The sequence below is a fragment of the Sinocyclocheilus anshuiensis genome, unplaced genomic scaffold, assembly GCF_001515605.1.
Source record: "Sinocyclocheilus anshuiensis isolate Anshui unplaced genomic scaffold, SAMN03320099.WGS_v1.1 scaffold1063, whole genome shotgun sequence".
NCBI classification, from domain to species: Eukaryota; Metazoa; Chordata; class Actinopteri; order Cypriniformes; family Cyprinidae; genus Sinocyclocheilus; species Sinocyclocheilus anshuiensis.
The window spans coordinates 77,021-87,985 of NW_015547679.1; positions in this window are offsets into that span (position 1 = coordinate 77,021).

Below are 10,965 nucleotides of genomic sequence, written 5' to 3' on the forward strand. Positions count from 1 at the left end.
ACTTCAGGCCGTCTTTGTTAGAACTGCTTACTCTTGTGGTTGTTCGTCCTACACCTAAAAGAGATGGAAAATACCGGTTAGACAGACAGATAGATAGAACGATAGATAGATAGAACAACAGACAGACAGACAGACAGATAGAACGACAGACAGACAGACAGACAGATAGATAGAATGACAGACAGACAGACAGACAGACAGACCGATAGAACGACAGACAGACAGATAGAACGACAGACAGACAGAATGACAGACAGACCGACAGACAGACAGACAGATAGAACGACAGACAGACAGAATGACAGACAGAACGACAGACAGACAGACAGATCTCGATGACAGACAGACAGACAGACAGACAGATAGAATGACAGACAGACAGACAGATAGAACGACAGACAGACAGATAGAACGACAGACAGACAGACAGACAGATAGAACGACAGACAGACAGACAGACAGATAGAACGACAGACAGACAGACAGACAGATAGAACGACAGACAGACAGACTTCTCAGCTGAAAACTATGGTGGATGGAGCATCATGGTTTAATCCTGCTTTGCTGCTTTAGGGTCTGGACACTTTGCAATCAATGAATTCAAATGTGCATCAAGATATTCATGACTTCAAGCTTTAGAGAGGCTTGGTGATGCAATGAGACAATGACCCAAATCACACAAGGAAATTAAATAAAGTATGGCTGGAAAAAGAAGAAAATGTGTTTTCCTGAGTCCCAACCTTAAAGGGTTAGTTCACCCAAAAATGAAAATTGCCTTGTGTTTTACTCACCCCCGATGCATCCTAGGTGTATATGACTTTCTTCTTTCAGACGAATCCAGTCGGAGTTATATTAAAAATTGTCCTGGCTATTCCAAGCTCTATCATTGCAGTCAGCGGGTGTTGCATTGACAGCTGACCCCATACGTCATCCGCCGGAGCTGCTTCCGTTTACAACAGTGAGCACAAGCTAGATTCAAGTGATTATTACGTTTTGAATATGGATATTTTTCTTACAAAAACGCATGGATTCGCTACAGGAAACCTTTGTTCACCCCCCGGAGCTGTGTGAGACACTTTTTTTATGGATGGATGCGCTTTTTATTTAACTTCTTTGGGACTGAAGCAAAACCCGCTGACTGCAATGATAGAGCTTGGAATAGCCAGGACAATTTTTAATATAACTCCAACTGGATCTGTCTGAAAGAAGAAAGTCATATACACCTAGGATGACTTCAGCGTGAGTAATTTATGGGCTAATTTAAATGTTTGGGTGAACTAACCCTTTAAATAGGCAAACACAAATTCGGTAATGACCCACAGGTGGGAGGAATCAAGTCCTAATGAGTAGTAATACAATTAAATCTACAGAAGCTAGGGCCACCTAGTGGCTGGGAGAGTCATTACACGGTATAAGTGTCAGTGCCAGCTACCTAATTTTCATTTTTGGGTGAACTAACCCTTTAAGTCAAATGAGATGCATAACCTAAAGTTATTTAAAATATTGATAAACTGAAGGTTTGTGGGGAGGGATGGTCAAAAGTCTTGTAAGCAGCTGCAGGAAATGTTTAGTGGAGGTATTGCTGCAAAAGGAGGATCTGCAGGTTTCTAAATTCACTTACTTTCCCCAAATGATTACTCAGTATATGCAACAAAGATGTAAAAAGTCCAGACATTTTCGAAGTGTTCACAAACCTATTATGTATATAATGCATGTATTAGGTGAGTCATGTTCACTGCTGGCTGCCAATATTCCTCTTTTGTCATAAAGTTTTGCGATCATACCAAAACCTTTAAAAAAAAAAAAAAAAAAAGGGCAAGCTGGGACATCAGAGGCCGGATTCACTAAGAAAGAACTAAAGACATTTCTTAAGATAAATTCCAAGATGTTTATTCATAATTTCTTGAAAATTCTTGAAGATTTTCTTAAGAACATCTTTGTTTTTCTTAAGAAGAAAATTACAGTCCTCAAGAATACCAAAACACCACAAACACGCTTTGTCATTCATAAAATAATGACCTAAAAACCACTAACAAACGGTTGCATTACATAACGCTTTCTTCTGTAAAATGTCTTTTCAAAACAAGAATGGCACTCTCTACTCACTGCAGTACTTGTTACATGGTCCGAATTTACATTACAGTACAACATTACTCCTAAGTTTACCATTTTGTCTAGATGGTTTTGATAGTATTTCAGTTTTTAGATTTAGAATATATTTCAATATGGTGTTACTGTAGAATTGCAGCAAACCACTGTCTTATTCAGTTTTGTATTATGTTAGATTTTGAACTTAAGTTGAACAGTTTTGGAAAAGAGTATGTAAATGTGCAAACCAGCCTGTAGAGTTTTGCCAGTGGTCATGTCTGAGTGAGAAAATCATTCATGCAATATCCTACCTTTAAGAAGTTATTTACAATGATTTTTTTTTAGAAGATTCTTTTCAATGTCAAATTTTCATTCTTACGTTTTTTTTTCTAGGAATACAAAAACATAGTTTCTTAAGCAAGAAAACAGCAGTTAAGAAGAACTGTATTCTCAAGAATGTTTTGTGAATGCGATCCCAGGACGACTTCAAGAATACAGTTGTACATTGTCTTGTACAGTTCTTGTACAACTGAGGGGTCAGATTTCCTTAACATATGTAACTACAAATTTGGAAAAGATGCCATTTCAAAATTTCAGTCTCAAATATATTTCATACAGTCTAAATGATTTCAGACTTCATCATGGCTTTGGCCTCCTGCTGTCCTGAATCTAACTGCCTGTGTAACATTCAGAAAACACGTTTTCAATATTTTGCACTTTTTTTGTTTGCAGAAGGTAAGACCTGGAACAGTTTGATATTACTGATCTATAAAACGTCTATATCTAGTGAATAAACCTGTTCGGGACCTGCGAGATATACCTATTTTAGATTTTTTTTTAACCTGACTTGAAATAACAATCAAAATAAAATTATAACTAGGTATTATAAAATTGTTATTATAGGGGAGGCAGAGGCTGTCACATTTTTGTCTGAACGTCGTTAAACGACAGTATTTTTAGTTTGGAAGACACATTTTCTAATATAAGACAGTTTTGAATTAGATGCCCGAAACCAACATCCAACATGCTTAGGTCTCTCCTGTTGTATAAATACTCCAGACTGTTAAATTCATCTCAATCACACGAAGAACCACACAGTGTCTTACCCTTCACCCTGTGGCTGAGCTCTCTCTCGTTGTCCCAGTCAGGTGTCGTGCGTTTCATTTAGAAGCGCTGGGAAAACAGGTGTTGCCGAATTGAGGGCAGGACAAGCATGACAAACCTGCTGTTTCAATTTCACCTGTTCCTGACGTACAATCAGACTAGTGTTATTTATTATAGGGCCAACGAATTACTTTATATAGCCTCAGTGTTTCATTTTACAACAGAGAATGTTGTAACTCTGTTGCTTTAACATCTATAACTCAATGTTTTTGCGTTATGTATCAAACATTGATATATTTGTCGCACATTTATTTGCTACAAGTTTTTTTTAAAATCCGCAAGTAGTGCCTAAAATAGGCTACAGATGTTACTGTAGATCTAAAATAAATATGAATATGCATTAATTCATCTCACTCACAAAAAAAAAAACACACAGATTCAGTATTCCTCAAAAAGAATAAAAATAATGCAACTCAGAATATGACGCAAACCTGCAATAATTAAATGTTAAACAACACAAATATGCTTTATGTATTTAATCCCATTCTATTAACCGATGTCTTTGCTTCTGACCTTCGATGATCCAGTTCAACCGTACTAATAAGCACAAATTACTCTAGACAAACATTTGTGTGTCTTTTTTTATTGCTGAAGTGTGTTGATATTTCTTCTTCTGCATTCTACTGTACGGACGTAAATGTACTTTCCCTTCAGCCTGAGGCTTATTCATTTCACTTTTGGTGTGAAAAGGCTTTTATATTTGCCAAAAATAGAACTTTTTTATTTTAAAAACAAACAAGCAAGCCCTGTCCAGATTTAAAAAGTAGCGCAAAAGTAACGTAACGCATTACTTTCCATAAAAAAGTAACTAAGTAACGTAATTAGTTACTTTTTTTATGGAGTAATGCAATATTGTAATGCATTACTTTTAAAAGTAACTTTCCCCAACACTGGCCGACCTTACAGTGAAAATGACTCCACTACAAGTTACAAAAGTCACACATTTCAAAACAACTTGAGTAAAAGTCTGAGTATCTGATTTTAACAGTAGCCTACTTAAGTATGTATAGGCTCAAACATGCACTAGTCAAAGAGACATGCCAGTGAAAAACAAGAAAGAGTTGATTTGTAAGGGGGAGAGCAATCACGTTTATTTTCTAAAACCAAAATAAAACTGAACACCTCAGAAAAAAACAAAAACAATTTCCTTCAAAAATTCTCTTCAGTATAACGGATAAATAAAATAATGTTAAGTTTTTAGTTGGGTTTTTTTTTTGCTTAATTTGTTTATTGTACTTTTACAATAATAACAGGCTAAGAATACAGAAGAATAGTGAAAAAATCATGTTAAGTAAATTTTAAAAAGGCTTCTTGCACTGGATGTGCTGGTTTCGGCCTCATTGCCAGCTGCAGTAATGTCTTCATCTCATATATAAAACACCTGTGATTCACAACTAAGGAGCTCGCATTCAAGTAAAGTATAGCCTTGTTGACATGTTTGGGTGAGTAAAGGCAAAACGCAAAAGATATTGTATTTTCAGTGCCCTGCAGTTGTGAAATCACTTCTTTTATAGCAGAATTAACTGCTGCAGAAAAAGCTAGTTGGCATGCAAAATGTAGGCTAATATGTAATTTCAACACTCATTACAAATGTATTGGACTGGAGTAAAGAGAACATATACTTATTCAAAAATGTAGTGAAGTAGAGAGTAAATGTTGCTAATATCATTGTTACTACGGAGTACGGAGTATCCAAAAAGATACTCAAGTAGCCTACAGTAATTAATTAGGCCTACATTTCCCTACTTTACACCTCTGGTCCGCACTATTATTGGCAAGTGATCAAATCAGATTTGTGTGTCCAGACATACGCAAACACAAATGTGGGTTGAATCGGTGAAAAAAGTTTTTTTTTTTTTATGCGTGTCATTTTTTTTCCACAGAATTGGGCTACTTTTAAACTGTTGCCGTAGGTAGATTTTTCCCTGTGGGTTAAAGGTTTGAAATATTGCATGACTGACATTTGACTGCTGCTTGCATTAAAACATTTTGCTTTCTGTGACAGAACTGCGCTAGATGTTAAGTTTTGTTAAGGAGGGCCACTGGTAGGAAGCCTTAGAGCTGTGTTTATGATCAATGTGCATAACAGTAACCGCAAAATACTATATTTTAGGTATGGAAACAACAAATTTTGAGTTTTAATATTTGAGATATGGTTGTGCTACATTGGGCTGTTTTTGACTGGCATGGGCTAGTTTTGTCACACCGACCTGGCATAAATACTGCTTCAGTATTTGTAGATTTTATTTTTCCACATGTTTCTATGGTATACTGAAAAACGATAAGCATATCATAAGTTTTAAAGGAATTTATTGGCAAAAAAAATATAACGAGTCAATATGTACAGTGTTGACCCTTGTTCTTCATAACCTCTGCAATTCGCTCTGGCATGCTGGATATTAGCTTCAAGGCCAAATGCTGACTGATAGTGATCCATTCTTGCCTTATTGGTTCTCGGAGTTGATCACAATTTGAGGGCTTCTGCTTGTCCACTCGCCTTTTGAGGACTGACCACAGGTTCTCTATGGGACTGAGATCCGGGGAGTTGCCTGGCCACGGATCCAAAGTTTAAATGCAATGATCTTCGAGCCACTTCTTTATCACTCTTGCTTTGTGACACGGTGCTCCATCATGCTGGAGAATGCACGGATCATCACAAAATTGCTCGTGGATCGTTGGAAGAAGTTGCTCTTGCAGGACGTTTTGATACCATTCTTTATTCATGGCAGTGTTTTTGGGCAGAATTATGAGCGCCCACTCCCTCGGTTGAAAAGCAACCCCACACATGGATGGTCTCAGGATGCTTCACTGTTGGCACAACACAGGACTCATGGTAGCGTTCACCTTTTCTTCTCCACATGTGCTGCTGATATGATTAGTCAATTAATGTTAGCGGGTCATTTTGTGTCAGGATCAAAAACAGTGAAATTAGTTTTTTTGTGAAAAGTAAATTTTTTTTGGCCAATGAAGCTTTTAGCAATCATTTAAAATGCATCTGATCACTCTACACAATAATCTAAAGACAATGTGAATGAACACCACAACAGCTTAGCAAACTTTGCAAAAAGCAAAATTTATGTCACTGTATGTCGTCTTGTGTAAACCTATTTTTGTGACTTTCAGTTAAGTGAGTGGAATTCACTGTCATAAATATATCACTGTCGTAATCACAGTGGATAGCTGTACACGTGGGCTGCATCGTAGTTTCCAACTATATAGTAAGCAGTAAACAGTATGTGAACATTCATAAAAAAGTATGACAGCGGCAAAAAAAAAAAAATTGTTTTGCATTTGTTGCTGCTATGAAGCAATCCGTCCTTTTGCAGAATTTCATACCCACTCACTGAATGTAAATACTGTTACTAACCTAAATACACACATACTAAAGGCTACTATAAACTTACATACTATAGGCTAATACAAAAAAGTATTGCTATTTTTATTTTACTAATACAAATTTTATGTTTATGAAAGTACACTTTTAAGCGTAGTCTCCGTAAACTATGAGTTTAAGATTTTTTATACTGCAAGTTGTAAGTTCGTTTAAGCAAACTTAATATTATCATTTGCATTGAAAAATAAATTGAGCATGTGTTAAAATAATTTATCTTACTCTACACTTGGAAAATATATTTTACCTAATAAAATGAACTTGAAGTTTTTTTTGTTTTTTTTTGGTAAGGGCTCTGTGTATCAGTTTGAAAATGACTTTTCGTAAAGATTCTTCAAAACATTTTTGTGGTCCACAACAAAATAATATAGGTTCAGGACATCATGAGAATTCAATTCAATTCAAGTTTATTTGTACAGCGCTTTTCACAATACAAATCGTTGCAAAGCAACTTTACAGCAAATTAAGTTTCTACAATATTTAGTGGTAGCTTATCAGTGGTGACTGTCAGTTAATGTACATATGGCAGAAATGTACGGAAAAATCAATTAAAGACGTAATCAAACAGACGATGAACACTATTAACAGCAATTATTATATGATGCAATCAAACTTAAAGCAAAATGTGGTAGTTCTGTATGTTGTTTCAGGGTTGGCATCATCTGAGGTCCTCTGAGGGGTTGGCATCATCTCTTCTCAGGTGTTCTGGATCCACACTGAAGCTTGCAAAAACAGAGAAACAAATAGAGACATAATTAGCGTAGCTGCTGTTCCAACCAAGCAAAATTGATTAGTTTAACCCAAGCTAAAGAATAATAATGTGCATTTGATCAGATATAACTGCAGTACAAGATTATGAGATGCATTATTTGAATGCTTGGCCAAAGAGATGTGTCTTTAATCTAGATTTAAACAGAGAGAGTGTGTCTGAACCCCGAACGTTATCAGGAAGGCTATTCCAGAGTTTGGGAGCCAAATGCGAAAAAGCTCTACCTCCTTTAGTGGACTTTGCTATCCTAGGTACTACCAAAAGTCCAGAGTTTTGCGACCTTAGTAACAGTACATCCGTCTAGTTGCAATTTGTAACCCAAGAGATGCTGTGTACTGTCTTTTGGTCCAATAAGTAATATCTCTGTCTTATCCGAATTTAATAGGATGAGCAAATAATGGTTGCATAATGACAGAATTTTAATTTTTAGGTGAACTGCTCCTCTAAGATTAAGAAATGTGAACTGGGATAAACCTGTAAGACTTATTAAAAACCTGTATGACATACTTTCTTCTGTGGAAAACGAAGAAGAATGTTGAAGAATGTTGGTAACCAAAGAGTTTCGGTTCCCTTTAACTTCCACTGTATTTTTGTCCTTACAATGGAAGCCAGTGTGAAATTAAACTGTTTGGTTACCAACACTCTTCAAATGATCTTCTTTTATGCTCAACAGAATCGTCATGCATATTTGGAACATGAGGTTGAGTAAGTGATGACAGAATTTTCATTTTTTGGCAGACTATCCCTGTAAAAGCATCATTACAGTATCTACAAAGATGCATGATTTAAATGATTAACATTCTTAAATGACGGAACACTGGAAAAACAAATGATCATCACTTGTTTTACTAGAACTCCCTGATGCACATTTAGAAAGCAAAATATTTTGCATCTCAAACTTGGCAGTGATGAATTTGGTGGTAGAGCCAATGAGCTGCAGGGACTTCCTCATAACAACAGTTACAGACAGGTAATAATCTGTGATACTCACTGAAAGCCATGTAAAGCATGGATTAGCTCAAAATCTTCCCTCACACAGAGGGGGTGCAATTACACACGATTTCAAACCCTAGTAAGCAGGTTATGTAAGAAGGTATTTTAAGGCATCACAGGGTACACACACAGAATGAAGGCTGTTCTGAAAGTCATTAAATAATCATGCTTCCTTGTTTTGGCCAATTTGTAAGGCAGCATCCTTCAAGGTGGTATACCTGTTTCCTTCAAATCTCAAGAATGTAGTTCACTTCAGTGCCATCGCAGCTTCACTCACTAGGTATGTTTACATGCATTATTTTTGTCAATAGGAATGAATATATGAACTCAAAACATTGCAGCCTTTCACATATTCATTTACATGTGCAATACATGTTTTCTGAACAAAATCTCAATGCTTGCAAAATATCCAGTAACCACATTCAGAACCAGAGAAAGCCCTAGTGATGATGTATTCCGGGCTACAGTGAGTATAATTGTCATTTTTGCTTTAGGCTATATGTCCACTAGTGCGTTTTCTTTTGTTTTAACATGGCTTTTAAAATGAATACGGTCCTCGTCCTACTGGTATTTCCACTGAATTTCAGAAAAGACCAGCTGGTACAACAATGAGCATGATCCAGCATCTTATATAAAGGGTCCAGCGTCTTTAAAAAAAAAAAAGTGGGTGTGTGTGGAAGCTGTTGGGTGAGATTTCCTCTTCCTACCCCAGAAGTGTTTACTTAGAAATTGTATTTTGTTGATTGAACTTTAGTGATATTGTGTTAAAGGGGTCATATGATGCTGCTAAAAAGAACATTATTTGGTGTATTTGGTGTAATGAAATGTGTTTATGCGGTTTAAGGTTCAAAAAACACATTATTTTCCACATACTGTACATTATTGTTTCTCCTCTATGCCCCGCCTTTCTGAAACGAATTTTTACAAAGCTCATCGGTCTGAAAAGCGAGGTGTGCTCTGATTGGCCAGCTATCCAGTGCGCTGTGATTGGCCGAATTCCTCAAGCGTGTGACGGAAATGTTACGTCTCTTACCATATTGTGATGCCTGCGGCAACCACATGTGACGACCCCGGGCTGGACTCCGCTTCGTCCACGGTGAAAGCCGATTCGGCGATCCACAGAGCAAAGTTGAAATATTTCCTCAGCGACCAGCACGGATCAGCTCCAGGCATGACGAAGCAGATATCGTCCTCTTTTGGAAGACCAAACAAAGTAGTTTCGCTTTCACAACGAAGCACACAGTGCCTTCACGACATGGCGGCGGCGGCAACAATACTACAGCGAGAATAAAAGTTACGCCTTCTTTCTTTGCGAGAACATTTGGGCGGTGTTATGCAAATCTTCCCACATCGTGACGTAGACATGTGGGGGCGTGTTTAAACGAGCCGTTTTAGGTAGGCGTGGTTGACTCTTAACTTTTATAAAGAATATCTCTTTGGATTTGAGACTTTAGTCTTTGCAACTTTACAGATCTTTTTTATGCACCAAGAGCTTGTAACACTCCAAAGAGAAAGGAAAAATTTAAATCGCATCATATGACCCCTTTAATCCTTTTGTTGTTGTAACTGAAATCTCTACAACAAGGACAATGTTTGTACACCTTTTTGTTTCTAAATCTTTAATTAGTTTATATTGTTAATTTGCAAAGGGGTTAGTAGAGAGGGGGTCTCATTTTCTTTTTGATCTTATTTTCTCTTGTTTATGTTTGTAAGTGCGTTATTTTTGCTGTATTTTGTTTTCTTTTCTTTTGTAGTTTAGTTAGTTTCTCCCTTAACTAGTTAGGTTGTTTATTGTTTTGACCTGAGCCCCCTCTTTTTGAACCCTCTTACAATTTTTGTACATAAATGAGATTTGTTATATTTGTTTGTATAGAGTGTTTGTTGTTGCAGCATCCGTTGTGTGACCGCAGCTTAATACGTGAGTGTTTCTCAGTCGGAAGGCTGAAACCTACCGAGGCTGTGTGTTTCTTAGTCCTGGGCCCCGTATATGTGGATTACTCAGTTATTCAGATTTTACTGTTGACGATTTGTCATGATCCAGGATTGTTAGGTTCTCCAAAGCTCATAAGGACAAACCCACTAGAGAGCACGCTTATTAAGTGTAAACAGGATTAGAATGCATCTTTTTAAGCGGAGATGATACATGAAGTCTGTTCGAGCCACTGCTACTTTTAAAAAGACTACACTGTAAAAAAAATTTGACATTTACCGTAAAATACAGGCAGCTGTGGTTACCAGAACTTCACCGTAAAAAATATAGTTGCAACATTTTAGGTTTTACAGACTTAACTTAAATTCACTATAAATACGTATTTCATTAACTGATGTAATGTTAATAAACCAACATATTGAAGGACTAATATCTGTTTTGAACCATTGTAATGCACTGATAACCATCAAAAACAGGTGGTTATGAGAAAGTCACATGATGAATCAAAGCTCATCCCAAACAGCTTTAAACAAGTTGAGGAGGGCAATACTTATATATATATAGAAGGTGCACAGTGTCATTCACACAAACACTAAACACCATCACGGTGACGCACATGATACTGAAATA